We start from the raw sequence: 27,938 nt of genomic DNA on the forward strand, positions 1-27,938 counted from the left end.
TGGTGAGCTTGGCCCAAGGTGTCCTGTTTCTTAAGGGACACATTTGTGGCACAGCCAGCACGAGCTGGCTGTGAATTGCTCCCAATCACAGCCGGCTGCCTGCTGCCTCCTGTTTTGTCCTCACTGCCTCTCTGCTCCACGGGAAACAAGGCTGGAGTTTACCTCACTGCGCTTTACTAGCTTGTGTCCCCTGGAAACATTCCTTTTTGTCCCTTCTCTGCTCAGAAACTTCGGGCTAGCAGCCCTCACCACCACCACCCACCTCCTTTTTGAGGCAGGGACGCAGGCTGGCCATTGTCCCCTCCTCACTGCCTCTATTTTCTTAGGGCAAGCTCATGCCTCTCCCCCGCGTCGGGCCAGCTGGGGCTCCACGTTACCTCCCTTGTTCTTGGCACATTTTTTCACTGCACCCCTGTGCTGCTGGGGAAGGGGGGGAGAGGAGGAGGAGGAGGATGGGAGGGCAGCGTCTGGCTCTGCACCCAGTGCGCCGGATGGCATGGTTTTGGAGAGGCCTGGCTTAGTGAAGTTATTCAAGCCAACGGCAGCCTGGCAACCGGGCAGCCACAATGGGAGCGCAGGAGGAGGAATGTTTCCACATGCCTGATCAATGGGAGCAAGGGAGACAGCAAAGCAAACAGAAGCTGGGAAAGAGACACAAAGAGAAAGCAGCCTTTTCTCTGCTCAGTTCCTTTCATTTGTCACAGCTCTTTGTGCAGCTGATGACAACGGAGGCCCTTCGGAGGCTAGTTTCAGGGAGTTTGGGTTTTCTAATTAAAGAAAACGCCGTGTCCTTTTTCTTCACTTGTCACCTTCCCGCGCACCAAAAAGCCCCACGAGCAGCCCCACCTCGCCCGGGCCTCCTGCCCACGCACCTCCTGGCAGCCCCGTGCACCCCTTTTGCCCAGGGAAGGTAAGAGGCACAACCACCCCCGGCTCACTCCAAAGCTGCTCAGGGCTGATGCAGTGCCCTGCCCGGGGGGGCAGGGGAGCCGAGCAGCACATGCCGCCCCTGCCCCCCCCGGCTGCTCATTACGGGAATAAAGAGCCCAGCGAAGGACAACTTCTCTGGAGATGGTGTGCTCCCCACAGCAGCTGCAGGCGAGACCAACGGGCAACTTTCTATGGGAACGAGGCAGCATTCAAAATGGGGTTAGAGGAGAGTTGCCTTGGAAACTTGGACCGTGTCTGCTGAGGGGCTACGATTTCCCTCAGCAGGACCCCAGACAGAATTTACCTGGGAGCCAACTGCGGGACAAACTCCTGCAATCTGCAGGGTAGGGTTGCAGGCAAAGGAGAGGTTTCAGGACAGAGGCACCAGCTTGCTAGTGCTGGGCTGCACGGTGACAAACAGCAGCTGAATCCAGTCCTGTTGCGTAACCAGCGCTGGAAACCCAAAGTTGTTTCCTCCGATTACTATGCAAGAGTTCGCAGCAACAGGCCTCCTCTGTGCAGGAGTTTACAGGAAAGGTCCTCCCTGGCTCTAAGGCAGCATCAAGCAAACCAATAGGAGAGAGAGTTTGGGGGTTAAACTTCCCTGTACTGAGCCAGAGACAATTCTGCCTCTTTAAAAAAACACAAAATAAAAGGTCTACCTGGATGTACGTAGCCCAGGAGGACAGAAAAACTTTGGACTGCTGAAGAACAGGAAGCACGAGACTTTCCTTCTCCACACCTCTACCAAAACACAGGCTTCCCCTCCTCCAAACAACTCCCCAAGCAGCCAGGGCAGCAGAAGTTCAGCTCCAGCTCCCTCAGTGTCATGAGTGCAGGAAGATGATTAGTGATCCTGCAGGTGCCTCAGGAGCAAGGAGCTTCAGTTACGAACATGGCGATGTTTGCTATCTCACCAGTTTGTTGCTCACAGGTTCAGGATGCAACCAAACTGTGAAGGGGAGCTCTGGCAGTATGAGTCAGTGAATGCCAGTATGAGCTCAAGGAAATGGTACAAAACTTGGATGTAGAACTGGTGCAGCAGCACAGGAAAATTTTTGCCCCCTTCCAATGGCCAAGTATGAGCTTCTTAGTCCTCCTTGCCAGATGTTTCAGGCCCTCCTGAAACAAGTTCTTTTACCAATGCCTCTTGCTATTCCCAGGACTTCTGCTGAGCTCAGGGATAAACCTGGTAGCTCCTCAGTAGTCCTGTCCCTCCGTGGGGCTAATATTGGATAAGACATTTTGGCAGTCATGCTCTGAAGTGACAAGGATGTGCAGTCTCACCAGCTTCCAATGTCACCCTATTTGAATTTCACTTCACACCCTGTATCTCCACCCAGTCCTCTCCTTTGAGGGTTCAGACATGCCCCTGTTACCTGGTCAAGTTAAAGAGGATACCAGGAGCCATTTTGAATGAAAGCTAAATTCCAGCTGTGTTGGGGTTTCCTCTGCTCCACCCTGGACACATCAAGGGGGTAGCATGCTGCCTCAGTCTCCCTCCCTTCCCAGTAACACTACCCAGCAAAACATCACATGTGATGATGTTTGTGAGGTGTTCATGTAACAACATAAGTGCCTCTAAATAATGATAATTATAGTTAATAGAGAAGAGGATTCCACCATACCCCAAGTCTCCTTAACACCAAGTTGTTTGCTGCCATGTAATCAGCAAAGTTACTTTTGGGAAGCATCTCAATTTCCATATGGAGTATATCACTGCCATCCCACAGTCCTGTCTGGCTCTTCCAGTGCCCCTAGACATGTGCTAAGTGCCAGCCTACAGCTGAATGAAGATCAGGAGCCTCCCCTCCCCTCCCTAACTCCAGACTGAAAACTTACTCCACAGACATTACTTACTGCTTTAAAATTATTCCAGCCTTCTTGTAAGGAAGGAGAAATCCACTCTCACTCCTGCTCAAAGGATTGCTTTCATTAAGGCCTCTACAGATTTGCGATGGCAAGTATTTGACCTGCTTCGAAAATATTCATGAGACTCTCACATGCATTCAGTAAGGGCAGACAAGCAAAATCCTCAGCTCATGTTCTCCTGGGGTCTCAGGGTACTGATGGCAATATACATCCTAATTACAATATATACCATATAGAGAAGGAGACCTTGTCAGCGCTGGTGACGCTTTCTTTGACTCAGAAAAGCAATCTGGAAGTGATTGTGATTATTTCTCAGCAGATCAGGAAAAAAAAGTCTAACCACGGGCAAATATCTTTAAGTAACTGCCCTTTTTCCTGGCCTCAGTGAGAAGCTTCCAAGACAGGCCACAGGGAATGTTTGCACTGCACAAGAATACTTAGACAGTTCCAGAGCCTGGGCTGCGCAGCACAGCAAAATGTGCTGCTCCCATGCAGGGAAAAAAAAACCCTATCTCAGGTATGGAGACTGCCAACAGAGTCCTTTACTGTGTTCACTAAGCTCTGAAACAAAGAGATCGGTCTTCTTTACAAACTGCATTTGAATTGTGACATGCCCGGGACAAGCAGCATTAACTCCCCACAACCAAGCACCACGGAACGCTAAGCAGTTACTGCTGACCTCCAGAAATGCTGCAGAGCTGCACAAGGTGCAACGCAAGTGGTCCCTTACAAAAGCAAAGTGTCCTTCTTTTTGACACCATCGCTGCAAGGCAAAGCAGTTCTCACATAGCTAGCGCTCTTCTTTCACTCTTGCACCTGCTGTGAGGACACTGTCCTGATAAGCAGCAGCACTCCAGAGCTCCCTGGTCTGCCCCTCTCAACAAGACCCTTCTGTGCTGCCTATGGATTCATCTCAAGATAACATTCTTCAGTAGAAGGACAACCTGCTGATGGACACATGCAATTAGTAGCTTGCTGACAGGTGCCCTTTCAGCCTGTCTGTGGCCTTTTTTACTCAGGTAAAGCTGGCACAGTGATCCAGCCACCCATCCTTTGTTACAGCACTATACAGTGGAGGAAATAATTCAAAAAGTCTTAAAGGGAACCTCATGGTGGGAAGAGAAAATGTGATAGGCATTCCAGAGCTGCAGGAGAAGCAGCATTTTATCACTGTGGAAACTGCTCCCACTACTGAATCAGTGAGTGCTTGAGCTTTTTATCATTCTCCTTAGCATAGGTAATACCACAGCAAGGCAAAGAGCTGCCACCTGCAAGTATACAAACAAGTAAATCTCAGAGGGGAGAAGGGGTAGGGTGCAAAGAACATCTCCTTCAGGAAGGACTGTGTTAATCCCAACTGAAAGGGGAACACTTCCTCTAATATCCTTCTTTTCAGCCTTCTGATGCAGATGGTGCACACAAGGCAGCCGGGATGGTAACACTGTCCTGTCGACCTGCTGATGTCCTGCAAGGTACACAGTGCACGCCATACCCAGTGACCAGATCCCCAAGCAGCCTGCTTACCTGACCTTGGCACAAGGGTCAACCCCTAGGTCAGGAAGAGAGAGGAAATCCTTTCAGGTATACCACCTCAGAGCTTCTTGAGAACCTCCTAGAGTTGTTTTCTGAAAAAGTAGAAGCAAAGTGAGTGCAATACATTTTGGCATGGATCAAGCTAAAGAACTTCATGTGGTTGCAAGGACAGACTGCAAATACTTGTAACATCCTCTTTCACCCACAGATACCTAATGAAAATCAGAGAAACCTATCCCCTTGGGTACATTCTGTTCGTGGCCACAGCATGTATAAGTGCCACAGACAAAGCACAGGGCAGATCCAACCTTGTTTCCTTCATCTCTTGTGACCCTGACCTTGACCATCCACTTGGAATGCAGTGTTTAGAGATTGCTCCCACCAGTATTCAGGCTCTTCCCTGTGCTCACAGATACATTACCCAAAACACAGCTCAAACTTACAACAGGTAGTAGGTAACTGAAAACTAGCCATACAGTCTCCCCTCAGCCTGACCCAGCTATTCAGACGCCCCTCCCAACACCCAGGAAAGGGGTTTTTAACCTTTTCTCACTTGCAGACCCTTACAGGCTTTCGGTGAAATTCAGCTTACTGGAAATACACCACATTTCTCTTGCCAAAGTGTATAGTAAGAACCCTCACAGGCTAGAGAAGCAGATGTCAAGCTAGGTCAACCAAGACAAGAGAAAAATACAGTTCATTGTCTTTTACCTAGGGAAGAAATGTTCCTTGGCTCCAGTGAAAAACCTGTGACTTCCAGAGAGCTCAGGCACACTGACTTCTGCAGCCCACCCCTCCTTTTGCAGTGATCAGCCTGTGCAGAACAAGGGAGAACTCTCCTCTGGCTTGCATCTGACTTGGCATGGGGTGGACCAAAGAGGAGACATGTGAGTGCTACCCATAACCTCTACTGGAATTAAAAAGCCGTTCATACAAAAGCCCTCAGCAGCCTTCTGTATCCTGCCAAGAGCCTATGACCAGGCACACAAGTGCCTTCCTAATGGCGCCGCAGATTCCCTTTTAGAAAGGCTGTGACAGCTGATCTCTGTTACACCACTTAGCACCTGATGAGCAGTAACTGGGAAGGGGATGACTACAGGTGGTACAGCCATGTGCTTCCAGTACTGGGGGCTTGACAGTGGCAGAGTCCTGCACAGATCAGGAGGGAAGTGGATTTCATCGTCCTGAAATTCTGTCAGTACGGTGGGTCAGCCCTCTTCTGCATCATCACTCTGCCCTGCTTATTACAGACAGTTGCCTCTAACTCCAGGAGCAGCAAAAGCTACTGTCTCATTTCCTCTGTCATCTGCACTAAAAGCCATATGAATCCACAGAGTTAAGTCCACCCACTGTGGCAAACTTGAAGTGTATGCATCCTTCTATCATACTAAAGCTGCCACGCTAATGGTGCCCAGCAGCAAGTCCTCCATCCTGCCTGTTGGCCATTTGAAAATAGCTCTTTGTGATTCTCTCTCATGCTAGAAGAGTTTGTCAGCTTGTCTCACACCCAGTTCTGGGGACATTGGTGTATAGAAAAGGCATCCTGCAACACCCATCACAGAAACAACCACAGGGCTGATCACTGAAACTGGCTACGGGATGTCTGCCCACAGCTGGGAGAAGCTAATTTGAACCAGGCCGAGCTGTTTGGACTCAATAATTAACAAAGAATGTACCTGAAGCCAGTATATTAAGGGGTGAGAATACATTTCAGGTCCAGAGAATTAAACCATTGTAATCAGAGAAGGAAAAAAAAAATCTGAAGTAAAATCCTTGCATAGACCTTGACTATTCCCTCCGCAGGACAAACCTGATGACTAGTTGTTGTTTACAACGATAAGGTCAGAGGAAAGGCCATTTCCTCTCAACAATTGTCAGAAGGGATTAAAACCTGCATTCAGGCTTGCTTTGAACTAGCAGGTACTCCATTCCCCGATGGTATCAGGATCCATTCAGCGAGGTCTCAAGCAGCCTCCAGGGCATGTCTCCATAATGCCCCTATTGTGGAAATATGCAGGACTGCTTCCTGCATTCACTCTATCTTTATGAAGCTTCACCCTTGTGGTCTGATACCCAGGTCAGGAAGCAATCCTGCAATCACTGCTTAATTAGTCATTTCCCAAGTCTGCCTCAGTGCAGAGTGCTGCGGCTTGTCAGCTTCTGAAGAGGGAGGTTGGGAATCAGAAACATCACTACCAGAGTGGGGGAAGAAAAGTTGCTCGCAGGGATTCAGGGGCGTTCGTGCTGCAGCTCGGCACGCCGCATTCTCCATCGCCACTTTTTTGCCTCCTTTTTCCCCTAAGTCGAAGGATTTGAGCGGATGAAGGGGCCATTGCACCTTCTGCAAGTCAAGACAAAAGCTGATTTATAACAAAAGTGGTTTTATTTTTGTTGATTTGTTGTTACGGGCCAGGCTTTGGTTGGCTTGGGCTTTGTTTTGGTTTTTCCCTGAGAAATAGCGTCTTTGATACAAAGCACATACTTCAAGAGAGGTCTGTTCCAGGAATTCCAGTTGCATACTTTCCTTTGTGGCAGTGCTGAGCCTGAGAGGTTGGATAGACGCAGCTTCAGCTTTTCCAAATGAGCTCACTGGAAGAGGTACTTCTTACCGTACAGGAACCAATTTGAAAAGCATGAGAGTTACGTGGTATTAAAATATTTGTCTAGATAATGAGTGCTTGTGTGTGGAGGAATGTTAAAGGAAAAAGCTATGTTTGTGGAACCCCAACTGGTTTGAAAAACATGGTGGGTTTTATGCTCAACAAAATGAATGAGGTATTTCAGTAAGGCCATTTTGGGCATTTTCAGTGTATCAGATGTTGCTGAGAAGAGGCTTTCAAAACAAAGAAGTACAACATTATATAAAAAGTTACATAAAGCAACATGAAATATGTTTGCTTTGATTTTTTTCCCCTGGTTTAAAGACACTGAAATCAGAAGAACTGCTCTGATCAAACCAGCATTTTTCAGAGTTCCACTGCGTAGGGAAGTTTGATTTAAAACGTGATTCATTCTGGAATGGAAAAGCCTTGTGAAATCTCAACTTTTCTCAGTAAAATGAGAACTGCTGCCTTTCTCTAGTTCCAGTTTCCTTTGCTGTAATGAAATAATTGGGAAAGTGGTGCCTGTGGTAATTTGCCTGCGACAGCAGGACAGCCCTGCTTTTGATAAGCGAGCGTGATGCAGGAAAAAGAGAATCAGAAGAATTAAAAAGAAGAAGAGCAGTAATCCCACCAAGAAATTGACATAAAGGTCAAGAAATGATACTGGAACTCACAAAAGACTGATAGAAGGGAAACTGACTCCAGTGGGAGTAGAAATGGAGAAGGAGTCACAGCGTGAATTATTGTAGCTATCAGACGAGAAGTCCCCGCTCTCTGCTTGGATCTAGCACGTAACTTCTTTTAACCTCGTTCAAATCACATCCTGTAACATGCTGGATCAGTCTCTGCACTGGGTTGTTGCACACTGCTTCCAGCAGCTCGGAGTGCAGGCAGAAAAAAAAATATATTTGCTACCAAAAATTGTGCAAGTATGTCCTCAGAAGGATTTTCTCCTCTCACTGAGGCTATACTGACCCTGGCAACAGCCAAAGCCAGGAGACATGGAGATGAGATAATGTCACCTCAGCATCCTTTCTCCTCAGACACTCTTTTTCGTGTCTCAAGAAGACAAGTGGCATCTTCTCCATGCTCCTTTCCTCTGATTTCCTGACAGTTTCCCTTTCTGCAGTAATGTATCTGGGGTTACCTTCTGAGTTCTATTATGTGACCTTCCTCTTAAGATGAAGTTTTTTGCAAAGTACCAAAACACCATAAGAAAAAATACTTTTAAGATCCACACTGGTGAGAGAAAGATGCAGAAGAAAGCTGTGGGGAGAACTCAAGAACACCTGTGAGGTTATCTCCATTCCCTCCCTTGGAGGAACAAAAGCTCAGCACCCAGCATTACCATAGCACCAATAGCCATCAATAAATCGCTCTTGTAAGAAAAGAACAGATGTGGCAAAGATTGTTCCAGGGTCTATAGCAGACCACAGCCAAAGCAGAAGAGTCTCAATGTGCTGGGCTGGGATGGCAAGGGAAGTCACAACTGGGTTCCATCTAGGGGGAATTATTCTTACACTTGATTCATCAATTTATGGGCAAGAGATCCACAGGCAACGCTGACTTGATTAAACAGAGCCATAATGACAGTGAGTGTAGGGAAGCACCCAGCCAAGTATGCAAACTAGCTTTCTCAGCCCAGAATAAAAGCTTCCTAACCAATAATTTCATGCTTTTATCTATACGATCATTAATACAGATACCAAACAATGCCAGCTCAACGTGGTGTCAAAGGCTCTGACAACCTCTAATTGATAATAAATAATTCAATTTCTTGTCCCAATCCAAAACTGCTGAATCTTGGGACATGTTCCAAATAAATGATTAAAAAGAACTTTGAGTGTAATTATATCTAACACAATTGGGGATATTGCCCAGATGAAATTTACAGCAACTATTCAGAGCTGCAACCTTTCAATGACGCTGGCAACTCTTTGTGCTTACTAGAAAATGAAATGTTCGTTACTCAGGCAGTGGCCCCGGCTGTGTTGTATCCACAGCTGTATGCCAGCACCTCACCCAGGCCAACCCTGCCTCTCACAGAGGTGCAGTCTTTCCCAAGAGCACTCCAGAAAATTTGGGAATAAGGGTTTTGCCACAGCTAGATCTTTATTTCTCTGTACAAGCAGAGCTGGATCTTCTTTCTGACACAGCTGATGCTGCCCCTCCTCCAAAACTGCTTACCTTACAATTAACAAAAGTTTCCTAAGAAATGAACTCCCATAGTTCCTGGAAGGAAACTAGGACGATGTGTTTCAGCAAGGAAAGTGACTATCAGCACAATCCTGAAGTGATGAATGCAGCATCTCAGAGGCACGCTGATTGTTCCAAATAATTCCCAAATCCAAAGCCAGAAGGAACTCTGAATACTTATTAGTGAAAACACAGGACACATTCACAAGAGCATCCTTATACAAGATTTGACTCCTACTTTCCCTCACTTGTATAAAACCTTGCTGAAATCTAGATGTCTGCATCTGTAACACAGCAGTGATGACACTCACTTGGGTTTCTTTGGGTGCAAACAGTTTTGAATGCCAGTGTCTTCTTTTCCTGGGAGAACAGTGTACATAACTGAGCTGAAGAAGTGGTGGCTTAAGAATGCTGTGTGTACCTGGCAGAGTGGTCAGAGACAGCAGCCAGCCTGAAGCAAAGAGATCACCTGCAGGATCATGACAACATCTGAAAACAAAATAGTTCCATAATCTGGTGAAGTTCGTAACTGCCATGACCAGGTGAGCCAGGCTTGCTTCTTCAAGAAAGCAAGCATAAGGGAGAGAGGGGACAGAGGAGCACTCAGAAGGGTGTCTTGTCCTGGGCTAACCAGAGCTGCACTGCATGCCCTGTATCACACAGGTATCCAACAGGGCAGCTAGACACCAGCAGACCCGAAAGCACTGCAGTGCCCCCGGTAATGCCCAGTCAGGCATCTTCATATTAGTAGTCAGATGACAGAAAGAGACATTTATACCATCATTTGGAACAATTAATTACATCACATAGGAGACAACAGATTTAACTGATCTTGGTTCTGCAGACCACTTAAGCCTCTGTTTAGCTTGAAGGGAAGAGGTGGTCCTGTTGGAATCAGTGATTCATGGGACAAGCTCACAGAGCTGGAACCTCAGCTCCTGCTGGATATTCACTCTGCTTCACCTACAGCAGAAAATTCCCTTAGAGGGGAGAAACAAACCAAGTGACTCTCTACTGTGCAGCTTCTTACACCAGACACCTTCTTTGAAGTATCTTCTACCAGTCCCTATAACAAAGATGATGTTATATAAACCTACACTCAAGGCTAGTGGTGACAAGTTAATAAGAAAGAAACTGTGCTAGCGTCCTTTAAAAAGGAAGAAAACTTCTATACTACTACTAAGACCTAATTGAAGTAACTGGATCTCCTTTCACAGCAACATTCACTGTAAATGGTAAGTTACATAAAGTAAGTTCTATACAGTAGGTGTATGTAGATAGGTAAGTTATATAAAAGGGAAAGTGGCTAACAGAAAAATTAAGTATCAGAACATGTAAGGATGTTTTCCTTAGGCAATTTCAACTGCACACATGAATTGACCAAAGCCCTCTTATGTCTCCAGAGCCTTGGTGAGGCTGATACTATTTTTTAAGAAACCCAGGGTAATGGAACAGTGGAACCCAGGCACAAAAATGCTGTAATGTCAGAAATTACTCCCTGGAAGTTGATGAGAGAACCGACTGAGCTCTGTGACCCTATAACATTTTCACTTGGTTTGTTCACCAAGTAGCTTCGCAATCATTAATACTCTGTGGTTAATCCACATATCTATAGGAAATGTTTTCCTAACACCATGTTATGCAAAGTTCTTTAAATGGGAGCTTGCAGCAGTTCCTTCAGCAATTCCAATGGCAGAGTGCCTTTAGAAAGAGAAGAAGCCAGTGGCAATATCAGGTCAATATGCTGATTTCTCCCTGCATGCCTGCAGGCTGGAAAGGGCACGGGATGATAGAACAGCTGTATGCTTCACCTCTAGAACACCAGGCAACACACCCCTGCTGGCAGCTCTTCTGCTGAACAGAAGGGGCAGCACTGGAAGACTTGATCTAACATCTCTAGTGCTAAAAAAGAACTTCTCTACTGAAAGAAACAAGAAGGAAAAACATTTCAGAGCTCCAAGAGGGGCCAGAAATAGGATAAGACAGAAGCAGAAATGCAGAAGACATATTTAAAAGATGTCATCACCTCTTTAATGTGTTTTGTCTTGTCAGCTGTAAACACCCATAGTTGCTCCATTTGCACTGGTACAGAAGATGGGAAAAGGCTGAGTTTGTGGCACCAGCCATACTCCGAGGGCTGGGTAGCTGGCTCCAGCCTTCCTGAACAGACACAGGGTGAATGCTGCTGAGGTGAACTCAGTTTAATAGGTTGCTACTTATAGGCTTAGACTGATTTACAGGTGCTTGCCCTGAAATATGGCCGTCCATGTCACCACTGCTAATCCTCTCCCATCTCTGAAACCCTCCCACTTCAACTGATAGCTATTTTGGAGAAGAAAACCACATCCATACCAAAAAGCAACCATACTCTCTAAATCTCCTCCCACAGGAAGGGCAGCCTGACTATCACACACCCAACAAGTTGTCTGCTACAGCACAACACCAACCCCTCGGCTGCCTCTGTCACGGCGGGTGTCAGCCACCTGCGTGTGACAGTAATAACAGGGATGTCACAGGGAGAGTGCACACAGACCTTGCATCCTTCTCTCTTGCAGCCTGCTAGAAAACCTCCTGTTGGCAATGCAAAGCCTATCTGGGCTGCTCCCACTGCATCCAGGACAGCAGTATTTTTCATCTTTCTCTGCTGAAGACTTCTGTTTTGCTTGCTCTCTCAGGCTGGTGACCTCTTCTCTGCAACTGAGTTTCCATCCACCTTGCATCCCAGTTCTGGATCCTGACACACCCAGCCTGGCAGATCCAGGGGCCAGAGCACTGTGACACTGTACCTGGTGAATCAGTTTCTATTCCCTGCACACACTGCTCCAGCACTGTGGTGGTAATGATTTGCAGGCATACAAGAGGGCAAGGTTCACAGCCTAGCTATACTAAACAGAATTATCTCTGGATTGAAAGTAAATTTACAAAAGTAGATAACCTTTTTTTCCTTAAGTAATATATCATATAGGTACTGACTGCATTGCATTCATCTGTCTCTTAGCTTAGCTTAGAGACTGCTAAGAACAGCTTCTAGAAATCTACCACTCACAGTGAAATTCAGCTTTCATGAGTTCAAGGCCATGCCAAGTCTCACATACTGAGCATAAGACCTGGCTGCTGTGCTTTGCTCCATACCCACAGAACCCAGACTTCAGCTATTTTGAAACATGACAACCCCGTTCCTCTGTCACTTCAGGATTTTCACATGGCAGATATGTTGGCTTGGCAGGTCACAGTCAGCTTCATATCTTTGAAGGTATCTGAGCACACTGTGCCCTACCCATGTACCACAACCAGGAGAACTGCTGTTAGAAGGAGTAGCCTAGTGTTGGGCTCCCTATTGCAGAGCCTGAATAATGAATCCAGGTATCAAGATCTCAGTCAGCAGAGAATTTGGATGCATAGACACAGGCCTCCCGGGTTTTAGCCCTAAAAAAAAGTCCACAAAGGTCCTAGAGATTTTCACAGACTTTCCAAGCAAAAGCCAAACATGAAGCCAAATGACACAAGCTAGAGTCAGAGATAAAATTGGATGAAAGTACACAGGGACTGTGAGCTTCATATCCAAAACAGCAGAGAAAGTTCATCTCTCTACTCTTTTAAGTCACATTGGAGGTCACAGCACTACAGGAGCAGTCTTGTCCAGAACTCCTCACTCACTACTCACTGCTACAGAACCAAGACCTCCGGTAAAAGCTGATGGTGACTGTAAGTGCTGACAGTGCAGGGATCCCATTCCCTGCAGCATAGAGTACAAGGGACTCCTCACAGGCTTCAGATTTCATCTCTACCTCTCCTATTGGCATTAGAAGAGCTGCAACATTTTGAGGTACCTGAGGTGCATGCTGACACACTGCAGACTGCCCTTCAGTTTCTGTGGATGCTACCACCTTCCAAAAGTGTTCCATGGGACAGAGGGCTGGACCTGTGCCTCCCAGCTTTTTCTGATACATCCTGCTTCTGTTGTTCTGCAGCTATGTGAGCACTTCTCTGTTCTTGCTTCTTTCTGCTCCAGCTCTGCACAGCAGTTACTTGTTAGTTCTCAGAATCCCAATTATTTAGGTCAAAAAGCTGGGTGAATCTGATGTGGTTTGTTTCACATAAAAAGAGTGAAATTGAAAACCACTTTATTCTTCTCAACTGAAATGCTGCATCCCTATTAATTCAGGTGTATAAATAACACTCTAATGCTGCATCAAGGGCTCTGCTGTGTGATTAAACCTGCCTCCCTGACCTGTAATTAGAAACTTTGTCTCTGAAAGGCAGTTTGCAGAGAGAAAAGGAGAAAGAGAGGGAAGGAAACAACTCTCAGACCCAACAATTTTGTTCTTAGTAAATTATTCTGAGTTTTTGAAAGCTGAGCTGGATTTCCATCTGCTGGCATTAAAGATCCAAAGGGAAGAAGAATTGAAGGATTCTCACAGCAGAACACAACAGTACAGAGCAAGCGGCCAGAAACAAGTAGCTAGCTGAGAAGTTCACTGTGTCCTCTGCTTGTCCCTGCCGCGTTCAGCTGCTGCCTTTGCATGCGTGGACTTCCAACAGGTCTTACAGCAAGGCAGAGTGACCCTCAACCAGAGTCCCACTGAGCTGGAGAGTCATGTGTTTAGGATATAACAACAGAAGAAAACTCCCAAATTCCGTGAATGCTTTACCAAATACCAGCAGAATCGGAACACAGAATGGATACACAAACCAGTGACGGTCACAGGAACGACAGAGACCAGGCTGCACGGTCCCACATAAGTTATATATCATCTTTTCAAGACAAATAATTTAAAGATGAATTAATGATTACACTGCTCTTTTGCTCCAGGAACAGTTAGACAGTACAGCCCCCTGTACTATTAATGATGGGAGTCACTGGTAGTTGCAACCCCAAGGGTGCACCTGCTGTCGTAAGGTGAACTTCTCACTTGGAAGTGCAGAGATAGTGAATGTATTTTCTTCCTGGAGTCATAGTAAGAAAAACTACTATTCCTTCAGCCAATGTAGATTCATTTAAACAGAGAAAAAACAAATAGACCATTCCAACTTCTACAGTGGATGTCAGTAAGCTTTCCTCTTTCCATAAATTGAGATTAGAACAAGCTTTTGAGCACCGGATAATGAGACCTGGCCCCAGGATGAGAGGTCTCTGGCCTTGGGTATTTGGCAGCTGTTTCCAGAGTTCTGCTTGATTTCAGATCAGAGAGATTTTGTGATGAATTCCTCCTCTGGTTACACCTATAATCTTTGTGTTGAGGGTGTGACTGACATCATAGGTTTAGTCTTTTATGTTTTCAGGCTCAAGTTTGCAAGGCCTCACACTGGGGGAGTCGAGAGTCTGATAATTTTCTGCGTAATTGCCTTTTTCTAGGAATTCACAAGGTCAGTCCAGGGTTGCAAGGAAGCCATGTGAACTGAAACATCACGTTTAAGGGGACTTACGTAAGAGAGGAGAAACCTAACATTTACATCTCAAGAGTCCTTTGGTCAATACACCAGACCACACCGAGCTCTCCAATGCTTTATATTTTCTACTGCACTTTTTGACAATTTTAAGACAAAGAAGATGCCAAGTCTACCAAAATATTGAATTGTTGCTGGTGGAAATGTCTTTGTGCCAGGTTGCCCAGGGAGGTGGTAGAAGCCCCATCCCTGGAAGTTTTTAAGGCCAGGCTGCATGGGACTCCGAGCTACCTGACCTAGCGTGAGGTGTCCCTGCCCAAGGCAGGGGGGTTGGAACTAGATGATCCTTGAGGTCCCTTCCAACCCTGACAGTTCTGTGATTCTGAGCTGCCTAGGTTTGTAAATGTGAGAGGTGCATAGCCACTGGAGACCACAACCCTGGAACGAGGGTGTGGACTTCATGAAACAAGAGAGTCCTTCAAACTCAATAACAACAACCTTAAGTAATCTTTTGTGTTTGTAATATGGTAGAGTCCAAGTTTATCACAGAGCTGCCAAGACATAAATCTGATACAAACTACTTTGGATTAGATAGTGCAGCAGAAAGAGCTTTACAGGGGTATTGTGACAAGTTTTATGAACTTCTTAAAGAAACAGAACTTGGCAATATTAGCAGTGGTAAGTTATTGCCTTGTGGGCTCGAACACTAAGCACTGAGAAAGGAAGAAGAAAAAAGCTAACAGATTCAGAACATAGAGCAGTTCTTGAAACTTGTATTGAGACAAGTTTAGGTTTCCATTGGAATTTTAAGACAGTTGTACTTAAAGCTGAGTCCTGTGAATCCATCATGCTCTCTCTATCTTCCTCAAATGCAATCACAGGTTCTCCTCCCCCTGTTCTTACAAACCCTCAGAGTCCAGTATCACTTCACTACTCTTTCCTCTGAGGGTCTCTCATCTTTTAACATTGGTATGCAAGCTCATAAGCTAAAAGAGGTAAAAAGTACTAGGAATTTGTCATACCTTAGCTTCCAGAAACTACCTGCCATGGTACTTTCATGCACAGGGACTATCCAGTCGCCCCTGAGATGTACCAGCACAGAGAGGAGAAGGCTGTTTCAGCTGCTCTGCAGGAACCAAGTTCACAGTTAACTGCTTGTGTGGCTCTGCTGTTGCCTGCCTGAGTTACCAACCACTTTCCCTGGCTTTCAGCAAGTCCTTTATCGCCCAGATCCAGCCCACACGGTTTGAAACAGCCTTTCCCATGTGTCAATGTCCCAATTACCCCTCCTCACTCTCAGCATCTCTGTCAGCATAGCTGCTCAGTGGAGGTGGCTAGCCTGCCCTCCATTTCTCATTTCTTGAGGGTAGTTCACTACCTACAGCTGTTCCTTTGAAGATTTTGCTCTCTCATACAGGGATTTACTCCGTAAGCTGCACTCCTCCCCTGCACAAATGTCTCATAGGCCACCTTTCCAAACCTCTCGGCTCCCTCTCCAACGCCTGGGGCACGTGCTGGGGGCACGCAATGTACGCAATCCCAGGATTTTCCTCTTCAGGAATCCCTCATTCTCTGCTACAATAGCATTTTAATGCCCCATCTACCTCATTTCCCTGAGTAAATGGGTTCCACAAAGGTTCCTGTCAGGGTTTCCGTGCACATGAACATTACTGCTGTAGTGGGGTACCCTCAGCTCCCTGATATCAGGGTTGCTGTGCATTCCCGTTCTTTTTCCTACTAACTTCAGATCGTCATTCTCCTCCAGTTCTGCAGAGGTTGCACACAAGCCCTGTATTTATCTGGCAGCAGATCTTTCATTGTGCTCACATGATAACTTTTCTAGAGTGATAGGCAGAGATGAGATAAAGGTATTGGTATGCGAATGCTACCACCCAGTTGCTACATTTACAAACACAGCAGTATCTAAATTACTGCTGTCCCCTATTTCCCCTTTTTTTCCATTTCCTAGTATTTTCACAAATCAGTGCTGTTCTCTCTCCCAGTAATAATGGGAAGTCTCTGAAATTTTTGCAGTTCATTGGATGGAGCATTAAGAATTTGCCCCGTTTCATGAAGTCAGAAAAAACCCAATGTCCAGAAGAGCATGTAGCCTCCAGAGTTTAGCCTTAAACGTTATGAGAGTTGAAGGGAACCTTTCATCATTCCAACCTTGAATTGAACAAGCCACAGTGGGATAACCCTCAGTTGGCCTTGGGAAGAAGAGAGTTCATGTGAGGTTTCTTGGAGACATCCCAAGTGACTTCCAAACCTCAGAATAAAAGGGAAGGCGGATCCGATGTTTTGCATTATTTCCAACCTCCAGACTGAAATATGGTACCAGACTGACAAATCACTCTGAAGAAAAAAAATAAAGGTGACTGTTCTACATCTATTAAACTGCAGTGAGTCTGAAGAACACCTTCCCTGTTCCTCAGTGCAAATATTTTCCTGGCTTTCAGAATGCAGAGAGGATTCTGAAGATCCTGCTGAGTTTCTGTGCATCGACTGAGTCGCAAGGTGCCATTTCTACACAGCAGCTTTGCAAATATGATTAAAGGCTGAGGCACAATGCTGTGCTCCATGGGACATATCTGACCCACACACTGCCTTTTCAACTCTGCTTCTCCTAATCATCCACATTATGAGTGAATAGGAAGGAAATGTGTAAACAAGAACGGGAAAGATTGTTGCAAGTTCATTAATTCTGATCACTTAATAAGCTGTAAATTGAAGTGCATGAATTCCATTCTCTCGAACACCAGGATAAATGTGAAGAATCTCTATTGACTTAATTTACACTGATATGCATTAGAATAGTTTCTGGCACATTCAAAATCAAAATAATTACTACAGCAACATTCAAGACCAGAAGGCACCTAGTTCCCATCAAGATAAGCAAATAAGGGCCAGACTTACAAACGTAAAGGCTTCACCAATGAAAAAGCAAAAATACTCTTAATTATTTTTCAAAGGTGGCACAGAGGCACAGCCATGGGGCCCATGCAATGTAGGGCTGCAGGACTGGCCTGGAGAAGCTGGGTGATACTTTGCATCCAACTGATGAGAGCACAGTGCTGTGCACAAGAGCAACTGGCCTGCCTACCTGCTTCTTACAGGAGGAAAAGAGGAGCAAGGAGGCAGAACTATTTGAATTACTCTGTAAGGCCAGTGTCCAAAGCAATACTGATACAGTTTGGAGCTCTTTGCTTACAGAGCCACAGAACCATGGAACATCAGGGGTTGGAAGGGACCTCAAAACATCATCTAGTCCAATCTCCCTGACAGAGCAGGATCACCTAGAGTAGGTCACACATGAAATGAAGTGCAAAATTCAAATAATGTAATAAATCAGGATGAAACAACAAAATAAACTGATTTCCTTATACCTTCACCTGGAAATACTGCAAATTTGGTGGAACCTGTCAAAATGTTGCAGCTTTTTATTCCCTCCCCGCTGCTACACTTGCACTGCTCACTACCCACATCGTGTCCTGATGAAACAATGCTCAAATCTGATGTTGCATGTACACAGGATCACGGGATGTTAGGGGTTGGAAGGGACCTCAGGAGATCATCGAGGTTCCTCCATAGGTCAGGAGGAATCCAGGATACTATCTTCAAAAAAGGAGCTTCTCAAATCAACTGAGGGAAGACTAACCCTTTGGAAAAGGCAAGCAGCACCTTGGAGTTCTTTACTCTGTTGTTAGGATGCTATCCATACATTCTTACCATCTTTTTTAGAAGATAAACCACTTGGCTCCTTCCAAAGACCAGAAAGAATCCCCAACATCTTTGTGAACACCTTAAGTTTCTGAAAGGACAGAGAAAGGTATCATGGTGGGAGAAGGACCCTGAGAAGTCTCAAAAAGAACAAAAATCGACAGAGTTGCTCAGCTGCAATACCACGAGGCTGCCTCTATCTTCTCCTGCAAGGAAGTCCCAAGAAAGTACATCTAAAGCAATGCCCTTGAAACATGCAGCTCTGCCTGCAAACGACCCGGCGCAATGTCTAGAGAGCTCCTCCTGCCGGCTGCTCCTTGGCGGTCCTAGCTCTTGCCAGCAGAACCCACTTTTGGTTTGTCTTTTCAGGAAGCTGGAAACGAAGAAGCAAAGCTGATGCCTCATCTTTCTTATTTGTGCAGCAACAGATCAACATGATGCCACAGCGCCTCTCATATGGCTGCTCTCTGACTTCTCAGACAGGTGGAGATTCTGTGTCCAAACGGAGCAGAGCCATGCAACAGCTGCCAAAGAGCTTGGGGAGCATCAGGAGCAAAGGTGAGCCAGGTTGAGAGTGAGGCCAGCAGTGGCAGGACCTCAGGCAAAGAGGAACAGTGGCAGGGTGATCAGGCAAGAAGAGCAGAGTGGATCTGGCAACAGTAACCACATTGTGACAGACAAGCCCATAGAGATGAACCAGGTCTGAGGTCAAGTCACAAAGTTAAGTCAGGGTCAGGAAAGGTCCGCATCCAGGCACAGACACACCTACTGCCAACCTCAGAAGAGGACTGAGGACAAGGGCAGCTCTGTGCTATGGCTCCCAAAGGAAGCAAGGAGGCCCCAGCAAGCTTCTCAGCTCTTTGGCACACAGCTCTATTCACAGCGCTCTGATTCCAGGTTACCCTCAACCACACCAGGGCAGACCTTGAGCACAGGCAACCAAAGTTGTAGGACTGGGGGAAGAGGTTGCAGAGTAAGCTGGTGCACCCAGAGTGCTGACAACACACTACCCAACACACTCAGTGCACAATATCAAAATTATTGGATGTGCTGACCAAAGAACCTGGATACAAACATGTCACAGGGGTTGGCAGTATTGAAGGATGACTATCTGTACATGAGACTGTTTCAGGGACTGGTCAGGAATGACCTTTGTAGGGATCATTGTGTGCTTTTGTTTTGCCAGTGTGCTGGGAAACACTTCTTTCTAATCCAGAGTAAATTTAAAACTGCCCCTGGGATGTAATGACAAAACTACTCCAAGTTTTTCACCTATAACTTAAACCAGAAAGCAAAGCAAACCAAAACCTAACCCAAACCAAACCCACACAAAACCCAACCAACCAACTGGAAACAAATCCTGGCTTCCATTAAAAAAAAATAAAATTAAAATCCACCCACACCACCTCCTCCTCTGCAACATTTCAACTCCTCAGTTCTTTGGTCAAGGACATCCCAGAAGAAGAAAGCAAATGAGACATGCTGGCATCCCAGTTTCTGCTTCCTCACTGGTGACATGTGCCATAACCCTGGCTAGATCTCACAGGTATGTCCCACCAGTCCAAGCTCCCAACCCTGCCTGCATGTGGACCTAAAACATCCTGAGGAGACAAAAGCTCCTCAGTGGCAGGTAGAGAACTATCTTCAAGAAAGGAGCCTCTCAAATCAACTGAGGGAAGACTAAACCTCTGGAAAAGGGCAACTGTGATTATCTTATTGAATTACAACAGGAAAATCAAAGACAGACATAGAGGGGGAGGGAAACAATGTGAGGTGAGCATCCCAACCAGTGCTCCCAGCTGGGCTGACAATGAGGCACTGCTTAGATAAAGGTAGTCTGCACTGCAAAGGCTGCATGGCCACAGCCTACTGGGGGGTGGGAAAAAAAGAAGAATGTTTTTATCAGTATTGTTAAAAAAAATAAAAGCCATCCCCAGGTTATATAAACTGTTTTGGAGAAAACTCACATTTACAAGAGGGACCCCTAATTCTGCTGAGATGGCCAGGGGTGAATTTTGCCTCTTTCTGTATAGAGTACTGAATGTATACAGGGCTGTTACAGAGTGTGGTTCCTGTGCCAAGCAATTGTATTCCTGTACTTTGTATTTCCAGTGTGAAAACTCTAATGAAACATTTTAAACCAAAGCCGTCTCCTTGGAGCTGCCTCTGACCTTCTTTTCCTCTGAATCTCTCGGCCAGGATGAATTCAGACCTAATGTCTGCTCCTCCCACCAGGCTTTTGGATATGTGACAATATCCTAGTCACTGGGAGCTGTGCCTGCTGGTGTCCATTGTCTTGTGTCCAGTTTGGGAGAGGGCTTTTAAGGAAAAGCCCAGAAGGAAATTTATGAAGAGTCCAATAATTTACAGGAATGGCCAACCATGCAGCCAGTTTCTGCACTCATTTATCAGCAACTTGTGAGTCCTTAGCAATCAGTTCACAAGGCTTCAGCACAGGAATGGTTCAAGGCTCAAGAAAAGGCTTTTAAAAGTTGTTTTTCAAAATTAAATTTTAAAGGAGGGTCCAATCTCAAAATGCTACAGCCATGTGGACCAGCTAGAGCTGAGATACTGGGCAAAGTGGAGGGGAACTGCCTACCAACCTGCCATGCAGGGCCTGTTGCATTCCCTCACAGTTCTGACAGGCACAGAAAGGAGAAACACCAGAGAGGAGCTGCTGGCTGTGCCCTGTGGAATGCCTGTGTCGATCAGCCTGGTGACGGGCATGGCGCGGACGTGCAGTCTGACCACAGCCACTGCTGAGTACAGCCAGGCAGTCAGCAACAGCAAAGCACAGCTGAGGCAAGGCCCTGGCTAATGCAACAGTGATGCCCATGGTATGGTGGGGCACTGCCAGAAGGAAAGCAAGTTACAGGTTTACAATCAGTCATAATCTGTGGAGACATTATATGCCCACTCCCCATAGTATCATCTGTCTCTGTGTGTTGCCTGCTCTGTATGGTTTAGGTACATGAGCAAATACAGACCTTGCCAGAAATCTGCTTTCTCTGTTAACATCTCCTGCAATCACACTGCAAACAGGGCACAAACCCCTCTGCAGATATCTATCCAATTCCCACATTAAATCAGTATCTTACTTGGGAAATGCCTTCATTTAAAGACCAGCTACCTGCTAGGAATTCACAACTAGGCTCAAGCCCTTTTGTCTACAAACTCTAAACTTTTCTTCCGCCAGTGTTCTGCAATTTGCCAGCCTCCATTATGTCTCAGTTATGTCTGCACAATGTGAGGCAGGCAGACCCATGTCCCCACAAACAGAACAGCTTCTCCAGCTCACAATAACTCAGCAGGCTTCTGTGATTTTCAGAGGCTGCATTGCTGTGTGTCCATGTCTGCTGTCAAATTATTGCCTGGACACAGGCTCCATGGCTAGCCTCAACCTTACCCCAAACATGAGCCCTCACAAACATTTATCTTCTCTTGCAGTTCTTCCTACACAAAGTGGTGTAAATCTGGTTGATGCTTCTAGGAAATAAAGATCATGCTTACCCCTCCAAAGGCAAGTTATAGTTTTGTGTAGCCTTTTTGCAACCTACTGAGAGTGGCTGTGCTCTATGGCAGGCATTTAAAACCCATCAAAACAGATCTGAAGGGTGGACAGTCCTCCCGAGGTTTGTGAAGGAAAATGGAGCTAAACATCATAAAACCCCAATCCTTCACACATGGCAGAGGCTGAAAAATAAAGTCTAAATCTAGTTTATGTTTGTCTTCAGTGCAAGTTCTGGCAGTCCCAGGACTGTTCTAACTTCTAGCTGCTTGTCACAGCTACAACCATGACAAGTGCCTATCATCCTTCTCCCAGCAGTGAGGAAGAGTCCTGACCACAGTTACTCCAACCTTAGTTGCCTTCCCCTTAAACACCTCACCCTGCCCTACTCTGAGGCAGTGAAAAGGCAATAATAATAGGAAGCTGTCCTCGGAGCACCACAAGTGGAGCAGTTATTTTCACCTCCTGCCTTATTCTAAACACCTGTACATAGGGAAGCCGGCACGCACAGATCACACACAGACCTGCAATTGAGGCAAGATTTCCTTGAGTCGTAGATGTTACTGACTGTAATTGCCGTTGTCTGTTTCGACCTTCTCCTCGAGGTGTCTCCACCTCCCATTACAATGTCACAGCAAAAGAAGCTCCCTGGTGATCTGCAAAGAAGTTAAAAAAAGCAAGTGGCAAGGCTGAACTGACATTGTTTATATAACACAAAATTACTTCCAAATCAACTCGGAGAAAGGAACCTTGTGGTGTAAAAAGATTTCACTGACTGTTAGACCCTGCTTCTAACAGTAACATTTTGCATACATAAAGCACTACCCCCAATCCTCAAAATGCTTCAGAAACAGGAATACACTGCTGCTCTTCAGCCTTGTACAGGAAAAGTGGGGCAGAAGGCATTCTTAGGGCTTTCTCAAAGTAATTGACATTTTACCACCACAATGAAGAACAGAGGCCAGGCTGTTACTCAGTTAACGTGTGTTACTTTAAAGCAGCCCTTGGATTTACTCATTTCAGTGTAGGCTGGGTACAAAGGAGCACTAAAGCAGAAAGAAGCATGTGTTCTACATCTTAAACCAAGATTTTCCTTGTGGAATGGCAATAAGGATATCCTGCAGCCTCAGGTTTTCTATGCAGCCATAAAGCCTTCATCCTCTTGACTGTGCTGGTAGCCAGGATAACCCTCAATCCATATTCTATGTCCAGCGTATGCTGCAGGAGGCAAAGATAACAAAGGCTGTGACAGAACTCCATCAGGGAAGTCCTTTTGGGCCCCATTTCCATCAGCTCATAAAAGGAACAGCCTGGACCCACATGCTGGGCTGTGCTAAGGCTGCTGCAGGCTGCAGCTCTTCATTTGCAAAAGAAATGACCCATTCATTTCTCTCTGACCTCTGCAGGCACTTCAGACTGCTGACCTCATCTGCCGATGGCCCCCACCACTATGAGCCTCCTCAAACAGGTGCTCCAGGACTAAAACCTCTGCCTTCCCAGGCAAGCAAACTAAGGCAGTCTCAGGAATCCTCTATCAGAGCTCTGGGGAGCTGTTGTGCACAGGCTGGGAATATTGAGCTCTCAAAGCATCCATGTCCTACACAGAAAAGCAGAGGCCATGTGAAAAGGAGATAGAGGAGAGGATGTGAATTAACTGAGTCAGCTGAAGCTAAAAAATACACTTGTGTGTGTATGTGCACTTGATGACACAGATCTCTTCCCTGCAACTACTGACAGCTGCACTTTGCAACAGCATGTGGCTGTACAAGCAGGTCCTGCAGTTCCTGCAGAGAGCAGAGTGGCTTGTGACTGGGGTGTGACTGGGGTGCTCCCGGCTCTGCAGCGCATTTCCAGGCTCACTTGTGTGTGAGTGGATGGAAGGTGACAATGCTCCTTCAGCAGGGGAATCCTGTGCTTGCATCCCATTCCAGGAAAGGGACACATCTCTGCAGACACACTCATCACCCACACTTACCTTGGCATTTGCAGCCTTATTACCAAGAGTATATCACAACCCTTGTTGACTTTTGTTCTTAGCAGCCCCATTCTAGAGATAAGATTACATCATTTCACAGCTAAGGTCATAAAGGCATTCAGTAGCTGAACTGGGAATTCAGTGCTGGTTTTAAGTCCAAGTTCAGAGCTTTGCTCACTGGACTAATCTCTAGACAATAACGTTTTCCTGCTTGGCAGAGAGGTGGGAGCTTTCAGGTCTAGAATACTGTGTTCCTCAGATGGAGTCACAGATAATCACAGTACAGGCTAACAAATTTTCAATAAAAGTGGCACAAAAATAAAGCAAACTAGGTCAGTTCTTCCACTGGTCTCCAAAGAACACCCAATTATCAGAACATAACCATCTTTAATAAGTAAGCTGTTTTGGAAGCTGAACTTTTTGTTCCCAGTGCCACGCAGACACCAGCTCTTGCTACTGGCAGGAGAGGCCTGTGAATCAGAGCCCGAAGTCTGATGCAAGGGAAACTTGGGCGTCTCAAGCTGCTTTCCCCAACAGAGAACAACCCTATTAGTTTGAGAAAGTCCCCTGCCTGCTTTCTCTCTGAGTAATTAAGAGTGAAATCCTCCTCTCAGTGACCCCAATGCTCTCAGCCTGGGCTGATTTACACATGAAAGGAACCCTCTGAGGGGCTTTCTCCCTTTCACATTCACAACCAGGCAGGACCTATAAATAAAACCTTTCTGAAAACAGGAGCTTTCAAAAAAGGTCTGTGTATGTGCACAAATGTATGTGAGAGAAAGGGAATGGATGTGTGCACTTGAGAATGCCCGTGTGTTTGCATGCATATGTGAAGAGCAGGCGAGAAGAATGTGGATTCATACATCAGCCCAGTGCAAACAAGTGTAGTCAGCAAAGCAGCTACACGGCTTGTGCACAGGTAGTGGGAGCTCTTACAGGAGAGACATGGCATGTCCAAGATGCCTTCAGCTAGCACCGTTCCAGGGAATGCTCACCTGAATCAGCTGTCACTCGAGTTACAGATGGAAAAAAGAGCAGAGCTAGACCCACTGGTGCATATGAGAGCATGCTGGTGGTGCACTCTCCCTCTACAGAGCAGCAAAGTACAGAACAAAACACCACTGTTACACACTGCTTTGGGTATAACGAGGTAGGTAACAAGAAGCAGGTCTCACGGCACGTTTTCCAGGGCTTTGACAGAGAAGGGCTTTTTAAAAGACTGCATCTTCTCAGCTGCCCAGGAGAGAGAGAATAGCTGTGCATTTTCCAGAGCTGTCACTCTTTGAAAGAAATGTTTAGTTTGTTGGAATGCAGCCCCCTCAAAGCCTGAAAAATAAACGAGACTGATGTCCTGAAAATGAAGGTCAGAAAATCAAAAAGACTCTGACTGCCTTTATAGTAGCTTGTAAGCACGAAAACACCTAGGCATGAATCTGTGCTCTCCCTCCCCTGCTGCCCTGCCCGCCCATGTGCCTGTGCACTCAGGATATTCCCCTTCCATGAGGCCTGAGAAGGACCCTACACAGTTTACAGGAAACTAGCAGTTAGCGTGACCCTGCCCTAATACAAAACAGGTGACAGAGAGCTCAGAGCCCAGCCGGGACGGACCACAGGGTTTTCAGAAAGAAGGTCCTGATCTGTCAGGCTTTGTCCCTGTAAGAGGACGCTTTTTAAGACCTGGCTACAACGTGATAATTCGAGAAGTGCAAAACTATTTTATTTCACTACCCCTGACCAGCGGAATCATTTGTTCACTGAAACCGTGTCGGTGCTCCACACAAACAGCAGCAGCTGGGCTATACGTGCGCTAGCACCACTGGAGCTGCACCGCTGCTTGGTGGGAGACTCCAGGGTGCGAGCTGGGGAGGCCAGAGGGGTGCTGCACCCTGCATCGTTTCGTCTTCATCACTGTTAATCACAGCTCTTAGATCTCTCCTCTGCCCAATTCTTATGCAAACACTGAGAAGCATGCAGAAAAGCAGCACAAAGCCAGAGCCATAAGGAGCGCAAAGCCTCACAGAGGTGCACAAAGCGCAAAATGTCTCTGCTGCTAGTTCAAAAAACTCTCCCCAGCTCCTTGCACTAGGCAGGAGTGTGTGAGCAGGGATGCAGAGCTCCCCTCCTACTGAGCTCGCAGCTAAAGCCCTCCCCCAGTTCCCAGGGTCTTCAAATGAAGATTTGCATAGTACTTCCAGATCATTCCCGAGAGAAGGGACAATGGCTCTCTCAACGCCCTCTTCCCCCCTCCCTCCCTCGCTTACAAAGCTGATAAAGCCCTGGTGAAAAGGGGAACAAAGGATTTACAGATGGCAGAATATTGATTTCTGCAGTTCCAGGACAACAGGGAGAAGATGAAGAACCCCCCAGAAACTCTGTGAAGTTTGAGACGCAGACGCTATCTCCGCGGCACGGACTCGGCATTTGATAACGACAGTATCTGATGGAGGAAACGTTGCTATTCGAGAGGGATGAGCAGGTCCCTGAAAACTTGTAAATGCAGAAGAGATGAGATTACAGAGAAATCCCAGTGAGCATGCTTGCTGTCCCGACAGCTCTTGAGCGGAGCGGTGCGGCGCCTCCAGCGAAAGCAGTTTGCCACCAGGCGGGCCAGGCCGGCACTGCTCTGGGAGCCTGCGGCCCCGGCTGGCCAGACCCAGGGCTTTTACACAGCACAGCGAGCCGCGATGCTGTCCCCGTCCCCTGCTCCCCGCTGGCCACCACTGCAGCTACAGAAAATAAGAAAAAGATGAAAGACCAGTCTTTGGGAAACGGCCTTTGACTCTTACAGTGGAACCTCCCTGTCTCAAGCATCACTAGGCTTTGGGGTCAATACCTGAAAGCTAAAGCTTCCTGCCTTCACAGGCATTTCTGTGCCCAGCAGATACAAACCCAAGTTTTATTTCGTGATACAAACATTCATTTTCAGCTTAGTGCATCAGCTCCACCTCTGCTGAACTGCTTGCTGCAATCATAAAAATTTTGCTAAACCGAACAGTTAAATGACCCAAAGCATTCAAATCAGGTACTGCAAACCCGACAAGACCTGGGTAGCCAAGTGAGGTTACAGGAGTTCTGGCCTGACTGCTACCTGTCTCAGCACCACACTAAACGCAGCAATTACTCCCTCCCCACCTCTCCTCCCCCCCAACTTCCTTGCTTTAGTGCGAACTTTGTAGCACTTCCACACCCAGAAGGCTCTCCCAGGCCTTGTAACTTGTTGAAGCTTCCCCAAAAGGCTGGACTGAGGACTGCATTTTTAAAGGTGACGGGCTAGTCCAAGTGATACCCCCTCAAACAGGTCAGCTTTGGGAAAACACACACCAAGACCCTTCTGCAAGGCAGCAGTGCAGACCAGCGAGTGCAGGAGGGGTTCCCATGCCTCAGGTCAATAACCCAGACAAGAGCTGTCTGTTCAGTCACCAATATTTCTCCCACACCTTTGTGAAAACACATGCTGTCAGGATGGGTGCAATCACCACAGTGACAGCAGCTGTTACCTATTGCACAGTCAAACATACTCCACAGAGCTCTATCAAGACATCCTTCACAATGCCTTTCAATACACTTCGGTTTCTTCAAAGACCTGTGTGTCTCATCTCAACAAGAAGAAATTTTTCACAGGGACTCTTTTGTGTCTACCTGCAATTACTCCCCAAGAAATACTGATTCAGACCCATTAGACTCCTGACACCTAACACAGAGATTAATCACAACTGTTGGGATCATAAAGCCAAAGAAAGGTCCATTTGAAACCAGAATAACTCAGAGTGTAGTGGAACTGCCACCACACTGAGGTTCAGGACAGACCTGAACCCCATTTCTCTATGTCAATTGCCTGGAGCTCAATGGATGGAAGAAGAAACAAAGAACTTCTTTTAATGTTGGGTCAGCTGTGCTGAGAGTGATCACTGCTATGTACTGCCCTCTGTGAGCATCTTCCAGACAGAGGAGTGAAGGGTTAGGGAAAAAACAAGGGAGAAACATACCTTGGTTGCTCTCACCTCCTACTGAACATCTGCACAGGGTTTTCAGGCTACTGTAGCAGTACAGCTCACAAATTCTTTTCACGTCAGGGAGTATCTTTCCTCATCTCAGATACAAGTTTGTTTCTTGTTTTGCAAATACTTTGTTTTGTCTCCTTTGTAAATATTAGTGTCTGTTCTTTTTGCTATAAACAAGAGGACTTTAGTTTATGTAACTCATGCTATAGATC

General features: G+C 46.4%; 1 protein-coding gene across 1 annotated transcript in view; it reads left to right on the forward strand.

Annotated features, from left to right (window-relative positions):
- Positions 1–27,938, forward strand: part of LOC128898543 (uncharacterized) — a 44,989-nt gene that overhangs the window by 15,834 nt on the left and 1,217 nt on the right. The gene's annotated exons all lie outside the window — the stretch shown is intronic.

The sequence above is a fragment of the Dryobates pubescens genome, chromosome 25, assembly GCF_014839835.1.
Source record: "Dryobates pubescens isolate bDryPub1 chromosome 25, bDryPub1.pri, whole genome shotgun sequence".
Lineage (NCBI taxonomy): Eukaryota > Metazoa > Chordata > Aves > Piciformes > Picidae > Dryobates > Dryobates pubescens.